At 35.2% G+C, this 18,162-nt stretch overlaps 2 protein-coding genes and 1 long non-coding RNA gene across 5 annotated transcripts in view; 2 read left to right on the top strand and 1 right to left on the bottom strand.

Annotated features, from left to right (window-relative positions):
- The window catches only part of LOC127839370 (peroxisome biogenesis factor 10-like), a 261,030-nt gene that overhangs the window by 181,561 nt on the left and 61,307 nt on the right, over positions 1–18,162 (bottom strand). The gene's annotated exons all lie outside the window — the stretch shown is intronic.
- Positions 1–18,162, top strand: part of LOC127839361 (ZZ-type zinc finger-containing protein 3-like) — a 260,902-nt gene that overhangs the window by 164,982 nt on the left and 77,758 nt on the right. The gene's annotated exons all lie outside the window — the stretch shown is intronic.
- On the top strand, positions 1,073–4,890 carry LOC127839388 (uncharacterized). The gene is made up of 3 exons (XR_008030319.1): positions 1,073–1,114; positions 3,549–3,627; positions 4,700–4,890. It is a non-coding gene; the product is annotated as an uncharacterized LOC127839388 (long non-coding RNA).

Here is an 18,162-nt window from a genome sequence, read left to right on the forward strand (position 1 = left end):
TTTAAATTGAAATTTAGGTTATAAACTAATGATAATAAGCAATAAAATACAGTAGTTCAAGTAATAGGGAAAACATGAAATGAGATTAGCGCTTATGAATAAGGTCCCTAGTTTGTGGACAAGTTCTACTACAAATAATATGAGTCAGAAATTGCACCAACATGACTTTGTTAAATCGTGTAAATTGTTATTTTAAAATACAAATGTTTGCTTTTGTAGGGGGCTAAGAAGATGCAAAAAGCATTTCCCAGGCAAAAAGACAACAGTGCCAGGAGTACCTGTGAGAGCTAGACAAGAACTTTGTAGGAAGGCTTGTACACTAATATGGGGTTCACACAAATGGCTTTAATGCTTAAGTGATGCTAGGCTTCTTTCTGGTATGTGAACATTTAAAGTTCATCCCAAAATACTGGGTATCAGTTTAACTGTTTTCACAAGTCAATCACCCAGGCAAATTGGGTTTTATGTGGATTATCATAATGGTCTATATAGCAACAGATTAATCGGTGACACCTTAACTTGACCAGTGGATACATGTACCTGGCTATCAATGATTGAGCTCATCAATTAGGGATTTGTATTGCAGGGGCAAATAATAGCACAAGGTTGCATAATCCAATCCAATGGATTTACTAAAAATCAATGGATAAAAATCAAAACTGCAGTGAGACTAACAAAAAAAATGTCTTTCTACTGGTTTTTTATTAGCTTGGCGTTTTCAGAGAAAACCCGAGGTATTATTATAGCCAGCTCGTCGTCTGATGTTCGAGGTCCGACGTCCGCGTCGTGCTAAAACCTTAACATTATGTTAAGGTTTTGAACATTGGCTCTAAAATCAAAGTGCTTCCACCTACAACTTTGAAACTTCATATGTAGATGCACCTTGATGGGTTCTACACACCACAACCATTTTTGGGTCACTAGGTCAAAGGTCCTGGTCACTGTGACCTTTAAAAAAAAATCTGACAAGCTTTCATTTATTCAAAACTGCACCCGTAGCTGAGTGTGGCACCCGTTATGCGGTGCTCTTGTTAAAATACATACTAATACAAATATTTAATTGACAACCATACCATTTGAGAGCACTTAATGAAGATATGCAGTCAATTCATAGGTAGGTTATGTTCGTATACGGACTTGTGTATATAACTGAATTGCTTTAAATGCAATATTGGTAGTTATTCCTGTCTATTTGTAGGTTTAAAATGTTCACCCATGTATAATATCCACCCAATAACTCAAATTCAAAAGAAATGACACAATAGTTAAAAACGCTTAACAGGTCACCAAGTCTGGTAGTTTCTATAGTATTATTGACTTGAACATTTTATAGGCAATAAAAACAAGCAAGAGGACACTACCCCAAAATGTTTACGTGTCATAATAACTGTGTTCTGACCAATTTGTCTGTACAATTGTACTGATTTGTATCAGTTGGAACATAAGTTTGCATTTACTGGTATAAATGAAAAATATAGTACACATCATGTGTCTACACATAATGATGCGCTAAAGAACTTCTTTAGCTTGCCTTTCTGCTGAATTCAATTCTTTCGCAGAAAATGAAAAAATTGATTAACAGACACTTTTTCTTTTTCATTTTCCTACGCAAAAGCCAATAATAATAATGAAATAAAAAGTGTAAACATTTGGACTAGCAAGTTATTAAAAAAAAAAGGTATTAAAGTGTTTTTAAGCTTACCTTAACAAACCATGCTAAGGGTGAGCTTTTATGATAGCCTTTTGTCTGTCGTCCGCCATGCCTCGTAAACAATTGCAATGTTAAAACTCTAGAAGCCACATTTACTGTCCGATCTTCATGAAACTTGGTCAGACGATTTGTTTCAATGTAATCTTGGACAAGTTTGAAAATGTTTCCAGTGGGTTGAAAAACATGGGCGCCAGGGTGCGGGGCAGTTTTACTAATATGGCTTAAGTAATACATTGTTAACACTAGGAGTCACACTTTTAGTCTCATCTTCATAAAACATGGTCAGAAAATGTATTTAGCCCTAATTTTCAAGTTGATCCATAAACTAATACCTGTAAAACAACTTCTCTTGTAAATTCCGGCAATTGAAATTTATGTGTTCTCAATCATTTAAAATAAAATTCATCCAGTGTAGTAAATTTCTGATATTTTTGTCCCCTACCGGTAAAACCGGAGGGGACTAATGGTTTGCGCTCTGCGTGTCTGTGAGTCTGTGAGTCTGTCACTTTTCAGGATCCTGCGATAACTTGAAAGGTTCTTCATATTTTTTCATGAAACTTGAAAATGAACAGATGGCAACATGGAGATTATGCACATCATTTCATTGTGTCAAGAATTCTGCTTGGTATGGCAACTAATAGACTAGAAATATTGCTGAAAATGGTGGATCCTGTGATAACTTTTAAAGTTTTTCATATTTTTTCATGAAACTTGAAAGGTGGATAAACGGCAATATGGAGATTACGCACGTCATTATCCCCACGCTTTTTGAAAAGGGTGGGGATATTGTGGTTATCTCTCTCGTCCGTCCGTCCTTTTGAATGGCAACGTGGTAATCGTGTTACATGCTTTCAGATGTTTCGTCCTTTTAATTGTTCCTAACTCGGCATTCTATAAAAAAGCATCGAGTTTGTCCAAGGGGGGCATGTTAGAATCTTTGGATTGCAGGCTGCTGCGCCCTTCCATTCAGGGCTTGCTGAAGCATTTGTGTTGAACTTTAAGATGTTCACATTAAACTTTGTCTCCCTAGCAAAGTGTCAAGTCAAAATGGTACTTTCATCACGCATCATGCTTTTGTCAAACCCACTTGCAAAAAGCTTGATAATAACAATCACAATGTGTATGTGTATAAAATAAGCTGTCAGAGTTTGTCTGTATCGTGTTTATTTTGCGTGGCTGTTTTCGGAGAAAACCTGAGGTATTGTCATAGCCAGCTCGTCGTGTTGTGTCGTCCGCCGGCATCGTGCTAAAACCTTAACATTGGCTCTAAAATCAGTGCTTCCACCTACAACTTTGAAACTTCATATGTAGATGCACCTTGATGACCTCTACACGCCACACTCATTTTTGGGTAACTAGGTGAAAGGTCAAGGTCACTGTGACCTCTAAAAAAAGTGCATTTTAAACATTCAGCATGTTGTCAGCTCTCTAATATAAGTAGTTTTCATCCAATAGCTTTACCAAATTGGTCAGAAATGTTATCTAGATGATCTCTACGCCAAATTTGATGAACATTGGCCATGCCGGGCCAAAAAATAGGTCACGGGGTCACTTAGTGGTTTTTTTTACATTCAGCATGTCCTCTCTCTAATTCAAGTAGTTTTCATCAGATCTTCATCAAACTTGGTCAAACGTTTTATCTAGATGATCTTAAGGCCAAGTTCGAACATGGGCCATGCCAGATCAAAAACAAGGTCACGGGGTCACTTTATACGTTTTACACAATGCGGCATGTGGAGGTATTCGTCATGTCTGTGACAAAGCTCAAGTTAATAATTGTGTTGTTCATTTTATTGTGTCTGTTCAATTAATAGCATGATTTATTTGATCATTGCAGAAAATCCGTTTATGCAGTCTGCCTGTGGACTCCTGTGTAATTGGACAGCTAGCTGATAATTATGCTCGTCATGGCTAAGGTAAGATTAGCCGCAACAGTTTGTTTGATTACTTTTTGAAACATTATTATTTAATCTTAATGAGACAAAGCTTGGTTTATATTAGTTCTAGGTTACAAATCAACTTAAGACAAATTGTACTTTAAACTGTCCCATGCATTACTTTGTCCAGCATGGATCAAATTTCAAATGTCAAGTGATCAGCATAATGATACGAAATGTCATGCACATAAACTAGTTCCAAGTTCAAGGTCACTAGTGTTAAAAAAAGTAAGAGATGGGCTTATCTTTTCGAACGGGCACTCTTGTTTGATTATATGTTGTAATATTTTATTCAGAAATATATTTCTTTTTGTTGACACTATAAATCTTCTCTCTTAATTGATATTGGACATGAAGTCACTTTTGTTTATTAAATTGAAATGTGCCAAATCTGATTGCTTTGTTGGTTTGGCGCTTCACTACAAATCAGAGGATCACTTGTTCGCTTCTCATCTTGGCAACATATATTATATGGGCCATGAAATCTTTTCTATAGCCATTCTCCTCTTTACCTCTGATGTAAGTAAGACAGTAACTGGCATACGTATGGGCACTTACTACTAGTAAACCAGATATCCCTTGAAAAGTGTGAGTTGTTAAATTGACTTCTGTGATATAACAGAGATACTGTTGAAAATGGAAAAAAATCCAAATCCAAATTACAAACAAGCTTAACCAACCCATTGAAATGTAGATATTTTAGAATATTTTGGAAAATATACCTGTACTCAGAATCGTCTATAATGTACCACTTCTTTAAAACATAATTTATGAATATGTTTCAATTATGGTCTTCTTCCAGTTAGAATATGACTATATTACCTTGACCTTATTGAATATAACAATTTCCCCATTATGGCTTACGTTATACTGTCAATATAAAGAAGTGAAACTCCAGCTGCTGGAGCAGTATTGAATTTTCATTAAAAACAATTAGTTGGTCCTTTATTTAAGGCAAGTGACCGAAGCACTCGAAAAGTCGAGCGCTCTATCTTCCGACAGCTCTTGTTTAAAGGGATGCTTAAATGGTCTTCATAAAACTGTATTTCAGTGTTCCTGGAGTCAGATGCTGCGCTTCTAGAGAATCCATTCGCTTCAAGAGAATCCATTTGGATGTTGCAAATTATCTGTACACCAAATAAATGAATGCATGTTTACTTTACTTTATGTTTTTATTTATGTTGTCAATGTGCATTTTAAATCATCCTTTGTTAATAATTACAAAAGTTATGTCTCCTGTTTATGCCCCCGGTTTGAATGATCGGGGTTATATTGTTTTTGGCCTGTCTGTCTGTCATTCTGTCCGAAAACTTAAACCTTGGTTAAAGTCTTGTGATAACTTTTGCAATATTGAAGATAGCAACTTGATATTTGGCATGCATGTGTATCTCATGGAGCTGCACATTTTGAGTGGTGAAAGGTCAATGCCATCCGTCAAGGTCAAAGGTTAAATATATGGCTTCAAAGCGGTCCAGAAGGGGGCGTTGTGTTTCACAAACACAGCTCTTGTTAACTTTGACATTTAAACATCATGCTACGTATTAAATAATGCATTATGGGTGGTATTTTACATCATTAGTGATGATGTTATAAAAAGAGCTAATTCTCTGAAGTTAAAAAAAATATCATACTTACAACCAATTATCCATTTTGTGAATATACTTAAAAAATACATAAATTTATATGTCCATACCATTGACACATTTACAAGACTGTAAGTAAATCTCATTTAGTGGACTGTTTAAGGTGTGGTTTAAAAAAAGGTTTTTAATTGTTCACGTATTTGCTTGATATTGAGCCAGTCGATAATAATTTAAAATAACTGCTGTTTATTCTGTGTAACAATAGATTTTCACTGACTTACGTCATAGCTAAAGGGTTTTAATATAAGTGATACTATTAAGGTCATGATAAACATAATAACATTTAATTAATGTGAATAAATACAATATCCTATATAAACTGTTGTTACATGGGCTTGTATCAAAATGGATGACTTTCCCCTCCTTGGTGGCCCATGTTGTCGTTCTTAAGCAGGTTGTAATAATTGTGGTAATGAATGTTTAACTAAGACTATGCACATGCACAACTTCATGTAGGTGCAATTTTCAATTTGTGTTGAACAGTGAAGGGGCATCTTGTCAGACTGTGTTTTGTTTACTGACATAACGACCAGAAGGCGACTAATCGGGTATAACAGGGCTCCGTGCAAGGGTTTATCAACATATACAACTGTTCATGCATCCTGGCAAAAATCTATAGATAAAAACATGACAGTAAATAGATTTCTGGCCTCGGATACAGCTTAAAACTAAAAGGCTGTGAGACCTCCAAATATCAAAATGGTACTCATGTAAATGTTTTTGAGATTTGCACACTGACGGCATGAGAAGGGTTGTTTGAAGTATAAAAATTAAAAAAACTATTGATACTCTAACGATGGTCAGTGAACCCTCGAATTATATACTCTTATTAAAGTTGAATCTTATTAATTCCTTGTACAGATACAAACAGTACAATACAGAAAAATTAAAAAAAAAATAATTGTGAATTGAATTGTCTCATAAGATGAGTTATATTTGTCTAACAATTTATGTCGCATTCATTCATTCGAATACACACACTCGAGGACATTTCAACAATGAGATACAAATCTATATTTTTGACAGATCTTTGATTTGTGCCTGACACATTCAGTCTTCATTCATTAACCACGATGTAACATTCATAATACAATGTTAACTCGTTACAAAGTTGTATTAGGGTTCTAACGCTAGATCATCATTGTTCATATAGTGGATAAGACTGTCCTCTTCTCAGCGAAATGTATTGTGGAATTTTGTCCGAAACAAATTTATCCGAATCAAGTGAATATGTCAATTAAACAAACGATCTTGCATTGGTCAGAATAGAAATAAACACAACAAAATCAATTTATTTCATATATGGCATGATCTGAGCAGAACAGAACACGTTGGTTAACAAATGTTATGACAATGCACATGCAAATCTTCATGTACGTGCAATTTGCAATGTGCTTTGAAAAGTGACGGGGCACCTTGTCAGACAGGATTTTGTTTACAGACAGATAGACAGACAGACCAGCAGGCGACTTATCTGGTATAACATGTTTACTTCGGAGAAAAGGTTTATCAACATATACGACTTTTTATGCATCCTGGCAAAAATCTCGCTGTATAAAACATGCCAGTAAATAGATGTTTGACCTTGGATACAACGTAAAACTTCTTAGCCTTGAGACTTATTTAAGACCTCCAAATATCAAAATTGTACCCATGTAAATGATTTTGAAATTTGCATACTGACGGCATGAGAAGGGTTGTTTGAAGTAAAATAATTTAAAAACTATTGATACTCTAACGATGGTCAGTGAACCCTCGAATTACTCTTAAAGATTAATCTCATTAATTCCATGTATAGATACAAACGGTAATGAACTGAAAAGGTTTTAAAAAAACGCTAGAAATTGTGAAATGGGCGTTTTCTTAAGATAAGTTATATTAATAACAATTTATGTCGCATTCATTCATTCTCACACACACACACACACACTCGAGGACATCTCAACAATGCGATACAAATCTATATTCTTGACAGTGTTTTGATTTGTGCCTGACGCATTCAAGTTAATATGTCAATTAAAAAACAAACTGGCATTAATCAGAATAGTTAAAAGCACAACAATATCATTTTATTTCATAAATGACATGATCTGGCCTGAACAGAACACGTTGGCGAGCTGTTAAAGATATGTTTAGGGTTAGTTAACCTAACCATATACATTCACTGTATGACTTGTGAGTGTAGAACTGGTGTAAGTTTTCTTATACAAGCATGGGGTAGTCGGGTATACCCGCTATACGTTTTGTTAGTATATAACTTTCGTACAACGGTATGACCAACAAGAGCATCGGGCAGTCGGGTAAAACCGCTATATGACTTTCTTGTATAGAACTGGTGTGAAACTCCATGACTTACACGATGGGGTAGTTGGTTATATCCGCAATAGGGGTTTCTTGTATAGAGCTGATATGATACGTTTACTAATACGAGCATCGGTAAGTAGGGGTTGCGTTGGTATCAAATTTCTAGATGATCATACCCGTATAGTGACTATATGCTGAGCGTTGACAGTAACACGGGGTTGCGGGGGTTTCATTCTACTCGATGATCTTGGTCGTATGGCGACTATATGCTGAGCGTTGACAGTAACACAGGGTTGCGTGGGTAACAAACTACTATAAGATCATGCCCGTATAGCGACTATATGCTGAGCGTTGACAGTAACACGACATTGCGGAGTATCATACTACTAGATGATCATGCCCGTATAGTCACGATATGCTGAGCGTTGACAGAAACACGGGGTTGCGGGTGTATCAAACTACTAGATATAATGCCCGTATAGCGACTATATGCTGAGCGTTGATAGTAACACGGGGTTGCGGGATGATCAAACTACTAGATGATCATGCCCGTATAGCGACTATATGCTGAGCGTTGATAGTAACACGGGATTGCGGGAGTATCAAACTACTAGATGATCATGCCCGTATAGCGACTATATGCTGAGCGTTGATAGTAACACGGGGTTGCGGGAGTATCAAAATACTAGATATCATGCCCGTATAGCGACTATATGCTGAGCGTTGATAGTAACACGGGGTTGCGGGAGTATCAAACTACCAGATGATCATGCCCGTATAGTGACTATATGCTGAGCGTTGAAAGTAACACGGGGTTGCGGGAGTATCAAACTACTAGATGATCATGCCCGTATAGTGACTATATGCTGAGCGTTGAAAGTAACACGGGGTTGCGGGAGTATCAAACTACTAGATGATCATACCCGTATAGTGACTATATGCTGAGTATTGATAATAGCATGAGGCTGCGGGGTATCAAACTACTAGATAATCATGCCCGTATAGTGACTATATGCTGAGCGTTGATAGTAACACGGGGCTGCGGGGTATCGAACTACTAGGTGATCATTCCCGTATTGTGAGTATATGCTGAGCGTTGACAGTAACACGGGGTCGCGAGGGTATACAGCTACTTGGTGATCATGTCTGTTTAGTGAATACATGATTAGTGTTGACAATAGTATTGGACCACGGTGGTATCCAAGTTCTAGATGATTATGTCCTTATAGTGACTATATGACTTGCGTTCGCAGAACAGGGCGCCTTTATGATTATCCATGTGTTGTTTCACTTTAAATTATGCTGCTAAAATAGTGAAGTTTTTGGCACAGAATGAACATGTTCAATTTTACGCACACGTTCTTTGTATCACACAATATTAAGTTCTCATTTCATGGACAGTGATTTCGTTATTATCAAAAACGAAATACAAACATTATGTGATGGTTTCTTGGACTAAATAACTTCCAATACATGCTCGTGACGGCAGATTTGGATCGGGTTGAATCTCAGATATAAGTATATTTTTCGTCTAAGTAAGACCCCAAAACAAATATGGCAGATTGCTATTTCAAGTTGAATTTTATATACACTGCACAATGAACTATATACTTATTTTTCGCATGTTGTCTTGTAGTAATTCAAAGATGTCATGATTATGTCACGCTTAACAGTACATTAATATGCACGTCAAATACACTGCAGTAGGTACTGTACCATTTGTTCATTAGTAATATTGTGATAACTTTATTACTGTTGTAAAAACACTGTCATTATAACCACACGTTTAAAAAGAGTTCGTTGTATATATAAACGCGTTAAGGCGACCAACTTATTCTTTAAATGAATAGATAAGTTGTACATACGGTGGTTTACAGATTTAACTGTTATAAGTTATTAACCTGGGGCGAAAATTCTACAGATCGTATTCAATAAAGCAAGTATAAATGGTAATTGCAATTGGTTGTCGAGAAAGAAACACATATATAATAGCAGTGTTCCTTTAAATATTTATTAAACACAATTATAACAAACATTTTAAAATTCATCAATGAAAATACAGTGAAATGATCAACTATCGTCACAACACGACACGACAATATTTTGATGGCATACATTGGTATATCATGTCGTCACAAAAATATTAAAAAATCACATAACTGAACATATTTAACAACATGTCAATAACGTAAGCTTAACATACCATTTGAGCATCAATTTTGTAAAATTCACAGCAAGGACATTATTTAAAAAGTATTTAGCAAACGTTTGAATGTATATACCTACAATAAATTACAATTCGAAATACATGTATACCTGTTTTTTACAGAAGAAGACCAAGTATGTTTAAATTTTTACAATTGTTGAATGAGACTAGAAAATCTGTATTGATACGTCTAGCTAATTTTTGTATAAAAGCATTTAAACTTAGAGCCGAAAATTTATAGTCTTATGAGAGAATAGTTTTTTCCCCAAAATTGTGATTTTGTAAATAATTTCTAACTGCATAATGTTTATATTTTATTTTTCTCAATCACTAACGGATCATAATCATTTACTTAACTTTGTTTAACAATTAAGAGCCTTCTCTTTCATATTGCATTCACACAAAAATTATCTATGTGTAAAATGCATAAACATTTGTTGTTAGTTTGACGCATGTGTATGTATATGTATTTATGATTGATTTGTTGTTTTTGACGATGAGCTGTATATGCTTAAGTCGCAAATAAACTATCTGTTCTGTAAAAAAAAAAAAAAAAAAAAAAACAGATGCAGAATTAAGAGACTTGTCCTTTGTTAACATATTTTCATTATACATAATACACATATTGTGTACCACCGAACTACTGTATTTTGTTAAGTCTGCATTATCAGTGTATATTACACACTGCACTTCAGCACAGGTATTTTAGATCTCATAGTCATATGCTATAGTATATAGATAGAAGACATACATGCTTACATAAACAACTTTATATAGTATGTCTGTGCAATTCAGTATATTTTTTAGAAATATAACACTGTTTGTATTATAGATGAATTTATGATTTACAATTGCATATTTTTTATATACAAACAGTATGTGCATGAGCTACTCTGTAAATAACATGCATGTATGCAATATAATATGTTGAACAATAATGCACACAGAAAAGAACTAAACAAAAATAAATACGTTTATTGCATATGTACACTTAACGTTAATTGCATATGTACACTTGACGTTACTTGCATATGTACACTTGACGTTAATTGCATATGTACACTTGACGTTAATTGCATATGTACACTTGACGTTACTTGAATATGTACACTTTACGTTAATTGCATATATACACTTTACGTTAATTGCATATGTACACTTGAAGTTAATTGCATATGCACACTTGACGTTAATTGCATATGAACACTTGACATTCATTGCATATGTACACTTGACGTTCATTGCATATGTAATCTTGACGTTAATTGCACACAATTGAACACTTGACATGTGTGTTAAATGACTATCATTTCTATCTATGGCCTAAAAAACATGGAAAAAATAAAAACAACAACAATTGTCCAACTGCAAATGATAGCACAAACTGTAGAGGCAATTCTTACAAGCAAAACAACATTCAACAGGTTTTAACTGTACCTACTAATGTAGTTCTAAGGAAATGTGTTTGTGAAACACTATGTCCCCATATATGAACTTTGACCTTGAAAGATGACCTTGACCTTTCACCTTTCAAAATGTGCAGCTCCATGAGATACACATGCATGCCAAATATCAAGTTGCTATCTTCAATATTGAAAAAGTTATGGCCAATGTTAAAGTTTGACACAAACAAACCAACAGACAGGGCAAAAACAATATGTCCCCCAGTATAGACTGGGGGACATAAAAGGTGTGGGTATTGCATTCAAAATTTAAGTAGAATTTCTAACCGCTATTTTGCATCTTTCCATAAAATTTGTCAGTTTTCTTTTATTCCACTGATAAATGAAAAACTGCAAAAAATGATTAAATTAACTCATAGACATAGCCCTGGCAGAGTACTTCATTCTTTGCAAAAAGAAATAAGTCTGCTCACACACTTCTGTGTTAATTTTGCTCAATAATTTGAGTCTTGAGGACTTAAAGGTCTGGGGACATTTGTGAGTGAAACCATGAAACACATCGTGAAAAACCCTGGTTCTCGATTCAAACAATACTCCTCAAGTTGACAACTAAAATCATAGAATAACTCATCTGGAGCTAAGTCCATAAAAGCATAAGCTGATGAGGTTGGATCTTTGCGGCCCTCTTGTCCTGGTAGCATATGGTAGCCATAACAATGGCCATAATGTTGGGGATCAAACCACAAAAAGAGGTATGTGCTTCCCTTTCTTCCAACCTCTGGAAACTTTTTTGAACATTGATCAGCTGTATTTTGAGGAGTAATGTCATAATTCGAGCCCCCATTCCACATACTATAGATAGGTATATTTCTTAACTGCATTCCATGCGGTGTGAAATAGTAAGCCCGTCCAAATTTTGCTGGGTTGTAAGAGTATGGCTGTGGACTGACTGAATCAGGTTCTTTACAATTTTCAAAAAATTGGGAAATTCTGAAACATAAGTGGTTTAAAAAGGACACTGCAATATTCAAATGCTCTGATTCATGCACTTCAATGAGAATATCTCTGATTTCTGACGAGAATGTTCCAACCAAATTTATTTCAGAAGATGTGCAATTTCCACACTGTAGAGAAACCAAAATGCTCGAAAATTCCTCTAAATACCTGAATGGAACAAGATTTGATAGTGAGTGACTGGAAGACAGGATTTTAAAAAGCACAGCTAACTTTCGACTTAACCGAAAACCAAGCTTTTTTGAAACAAATAGAGACAACAAAGGTCGAAATTGAGCATCAACATTTTCCAGCAGGATTGTATTTCTTTGTTCTTCCACTTCACACGTGATCACATTAGATTTTTCAATTGTCCCTAAATATTTTTTAGCAATGTACATAAGATGATCCCTACAATTTGCTTTTGTTTTGAAGTCTTTTGATCCTTGTGTAAAATTAATGAAAGAACGATCATTTCTTCTATTACATGGATCAACAATATTTTCTGAAGTCTGTTTTTCAAACACTGTTACTGAAGAGTAAGAATGATTTATTCCAATCTAAGTTCCATCCGCAGCCAACATTTTAGGATTGAATTTACAAAAAGTACATGGTTGCCGAAAATCAATTTTAAATTTACAGATCCAGGAAAACAACCATGCTATAAAAGAGTTCAGAGACATGAAAGGTGCAGATTTAGCATTTGCTCGTTGTACTGTAAAGTTTTTAGAGTACAAAAAGCTGTAAATGTTGTTTTGCTTGTAAGAATTGCATCTACAAATTCATAGCCTATAGCATCAGATGCTCCAGTCTCACGGCTAAGGAAATGTATTCCATATCTTTCTGACCCAACATCACAGGTCCTCATGTTCGCTTGGCATTTCACAACATCGATCTAAAATAAATAATGAACCATTGTAATACAAATAGCAATAAACAAGAAACCGTCGGAGACGGGTGATGCTCCCCAAAGTTTTTTTTTGTCACAATATTGCACTATATATTCAAATAAAAGGAAAATTCTTGAGGGCACAATAGTTGGGGGGACAATAATTTTTCTATAGAAAATTTCAAAGGGCCATAACTCTGTGAAAAATCATCCGACCAGAAACCGCTGATAATACGCACATCTCCTCTTGGTAGTGAAGCTTCCCATAAAGTTTCATTGAATCCGGTTAATTAGTTGCTGAGAAATAGCCCGGACAAGAATTGCACTATATGTACAGTTAATGGAAAATTTCATAGGGCCATAACTCTGTGAAAAATCATCCGACCAGAACCCTCTGATAATATGCACATCTCCTCTTGGTAGTGAACTTTCCCATAAAGTTTCATTGAATTAAGGTCATTAGTTGATGAGAAATAGCCCGGACAAGAATTGCACTATATGTACAGTTAATGGAAAATTACAAAGGGCCATAACTCTGTGAAAAATCATCCGACCAGAACCCGCTGATTATATGCACATCTCCTCTTGGTAGTGAAGCTTCCCATAAAGTTTCATTGAATTCCGGTCATTAGTTGCTGAGAAATAGCCCGGACAAGAATTGCACTATATGTACAGTTAATGGAAAATTTCATAGGGCCATAACTCTGTGAAAAATCATCCGACCAGAATCCGCTGATAATATGCACATCTCTTAAGAGTGAAGCTTCCCATAAAGTTTCATTCAATTCAGGTCATTAGTTGCTGAGAAATAGCCCGGACAAGAATTGCACTATATGTACAGTTAATGGAAAATTTCAAAGGGCCATAACTCTTTGAAAAATCATCCGACCAGGGCCAGCTGATAATATGCACATCTCCTCTTGGTATTGAAGCTTCCTATAAAGTTTCATTGAAATCTGGTCATTAGTTGCTGAGAAATAGCCCGGACAAAAATTGTGCACGGACGGACACACGGATGGACGGAGAAACGAAGCGGCGACTATATGCTCCCCCAAAATAAATTTTGAGGGAGCATAATAAATTAATAACACAGCACCAACACACCATCAATTTAAACAAGATATCATTACAACAAATGTTCTGACTAAGTTTCATGAAGATGGGACAATAAATGTGACATCTAGAGTGTTAACAAGGTTTTACTAGAGCCATATAAGGACAAATGCCCCGCCCCCTGGCGGCCATGTTTTTCAACCAACCAGAACCATTTTCGAACACATCCAAGATATTATTCGGACACATGTTCTGACCAAGTTTCATGAAGATTGGACAATATATGTGGCCTCTAAGAGTGTTAACAAGGTTCATGCTGACGCCGCACGATGGACAAAAAGCGATCACAAAAGCTAACCATGAGCACGTTGTGCTCAGTTGAGCTAAAAACATAATACATACATACATACAGATACACACATTCATACTACTACATACATACTCATTCATTCATACAGGCACGCACGCACACACACATTTATTCATACAAAGTTAACAAACAAACACGCAAGCAATCATCAATCCATAGCCACAATTTTATACCACAAGTGCACACGCTTTTATGTGTTTAATACATTGTTTGACTTAACAGTTTATATTGAGGCCCAGTATACTTACATTATATTTAGCAGGTCCATGCAGCAAATGAATTTTAGTCTCATATTCGTGAACTCTGTTAATGTGACCATAACCAGCCTGAAATTGATGAACATTTTGATTACTCAGTATTGTACATTTGAACAAAGCAACAGAAACCAATCATTAACATATAGGCGTTTTGATATAATTGTAGTGTAACCATGACACAATAACTCAAAACAACGACACACTAATAAAATTTAGAACAAAGTCTTTTATAAATGTGATTCCAATTTCATTCTGTTTATATTAATAATAATTATGTGATGTTATTGAATTCTATACAGAGTCTCCAAATAATATAATTTCAAAGTTCTAAACAACAATTGTCTGTTTCAATTTTATGAATTCAGCAACAAGTCTAAATGTTCTGATACAAAAGTTATCCTTCATGTCAAGCTGGATTGTCTGTTTATGAGAGACAGTTCCCTTCATATTAAATGGTTGCCAATAGCTTTGTAGTTACAAACAAATGCACGTGTCTCATGGATATCATAATATTTGTTATGATATCGGATCAATTTTGTGATAACCAATATACTGTTATATCAAACTTATTTAATTTATGTTTATAATAGATCGGTCATTTTCATAAGTAAAACTTTCTGTTTGAATTCAAAATTTACAGTAAGGAGATTTAAATATTAACGTAAATACTCAAATGAATTCAAAATTTATATAAACATACATTTAAATATTAAAGTCAATACTCAAACAACATGACGTTGCATTGATGTTGATCCGATTATGTGTAATGCTACATAATGGACAGTAAAAAAAGTCAATTGTGCTATATTGTTTTCTTTTCCTATGCATTTTACTCGATATAATGCGTGAGTATATATAACCCTCAACTTGAAAGTATGGATCCCCCTTATTATATGGCCCTTTAAAAAACAAACATTTAGACACATGTATAATGTCTAAGTTTCCCAAATTTCCCTTTTTGAGTACATGTATGTTATTGGATATATAATGCAAGTGCAACTTACTCCAAAACTGCATTCAGCTGGCAACGAACGCACCCTCAGCTTCTCCAAGCCCCCCTGGTTGGTCAACAGAAATCCTTCACCATCCCTTCCGTTCATTCTGTCACAAATTAGGGATTGTGCTTGTATGCTGTCTTGCAGACTGGCACAACCATCAGGAAGAGGCAATTCTTAGCTGAGGCTGGGATATTCCCACAATCCGCTTTCAGGGTTGAAATGATGACGCTGGTTAAAGATAGCAAGGTCAGATGTAATAATCAGAAAAAAAACTCAAACTCATTCCACTAACTGAATCACCCAGTAAGGTCCTTCGGTTAAGCACTTCAGAAAAATCTGATATTTGCTATATTTAATAGTTCAGCACTGGTCCAATGTATTGATAAGCTCCTATGATTATAATGGTCAAGATTCTGTCAGTTCTGAAGGTAATGAAGTAACATGGCAAATAACAGCTATAGTTTGGGTTATGACCATACAAATAAAGCTGCAGTATATAAGTTTAATATAAAATTACACTTCATTTAAATATACCTTAATATCTTGGTCTTGTATAGGTTGTGCGGTCAGGTCATCATCATTCGTCTCATCTATAGTCCCAATGTCTCTGTCTCTTCAGTATCATCTTCACAGGCCTGTTCATTGGAACTACTAGCTATAGCACTATTGAGCAATTCATTTTCCCAGATATATTTATTATTTTTCAATATTTCTAAATGTGGGCAGAGGCTTTTGGCTTTGTCCATGTAAACAATGTGTCTTTTGGAAGACAAAAACATTGCATCGCAGTAACCTGTCAGACAATGAAATCTGTTGTCACGAAGTTTTACAATGGAACAGCTAGAGTCATGGTCAGAAAATACAGAATACTGTTCATATTTTTTTGTGACTTTGTTGGAAGTGGACAAACCAACTCATTCACTTTTCCTAAGTCAGCTCTCATTTTTGTGCAAATTTATTTTCTGGAAGTACAGGGTCAGTGACATTCCGAATAACCAAATTCATGAAAGGTTTGATAATTTCTTCGAAGAGGCGCATATGGCAACATTTGACCCTGGAGACATCAATAGTGGCCAATTCTTAAGCAGGAATGTTTATTGTTGCCAAACGAAACAATGTCGAGTATATGTCACAGGAACAAGACATGTCTGTATGTTCATTAGCATTGGAATATGAGAGATGAACATATTAATCTTCTTGGAAAAGGCCAGTTGACAAGCTTATATCGTTCATTAAAAATATGTTCATGAAACTTGATGAATGGCGCCAAATGACATTACCATTTGTAATTAGTGCAAACTTAAATTGTTGATAAGCTGATTCGTTTTCAATTTTGGATTCTTGAGAGAAGTCTGGGTCAACAGACCTTATATTAACTTCTAAATCTGCAAGCGTTAACCTTCGTTAAACTTCTCTACGAGATCATTTTTGTGGAGGGGGCTGGTCATCATCTACTTAATCAGATGACACTGATGGAGACAGTCTAACAGTGGAGGTTGATGGTAGGGTTTCCATGTGTTTAAGTTTCAAGCAAACATCAAACACTTCTGACAGGTAACCACGATGGAAGTAATATAGAATTTGATTTCGTGCTGAGGCTGGTTTATATTTCTTGTCACAAAGGGGTAACCATTGAGAAAAGTTAACTTTCTTTAATTGCCATTTATGGTTATTCGGAATGGACGAAATAAATTGCATTTGTGCCAGCCAAGAGACAGGTGATCGAAGAGGTGAAAACAGAGACATTGGTGACTGTGGAACGGATGCTTCCTTTCTGAATGCATTCATCAGAGCTCGAAGGGCCTCATCTTCGAACAGTTTGTATGCTTGATGGAAGCTAAAATGATTGTATTATTCAATAAAACTAAACCTTTTCACTGTAAAAACAAATAGGACACACCAACCTGTCAGACAGTCAGATTTGTTAAATCCAAATGTGCTTGTCTTACTAAATTTGACACTCAATGATGTACATAATTTTGATGTAAACAGTACAATTACAAGCACATCACATGAATTGCATCCACTTATTTAAAATTACATGATACCGTATGTATTTCTGTATGAAATTACAGCTATACATGGTTATATCTGACAGGTTTTTGTATGATTTTCATTTTTCACATTATCTGGTAAAAAAAATTAAAATCAACATGACAAACAAATAAGCAAGATTGCCGGCCATAAACCCTGAGGCGCTCATCTGAGACCTGAAGGTTCTAAATGACTAAAAATGTAAATTCTACACTGTTTACAAGGTTTCACTATAGCCATATAATTAAGACTGCTTTACCCCCTGTTGGCAATGTTTTTCAACAGACTACCACCATTTTCTAACTTTGCCAAAATATAATTACAACAAATGTTCTGTCCAAAATGTGACTTGAGTGTTAACAAC

This window comes from Dreissena polymorpha, chromosome 7 (assembly GCF_020536995.1).
Source record: "Dreissena polymorpha isolate Duluth1 chromosome 7, UMN_Dpol_1.0, whole genome shotgun sequence".
NCBI lineage: Eukaryota > Metazoa > Mollusca > Bivalvia > Myida > Dreissenidae > Dreissena > Dreissena polymorpha.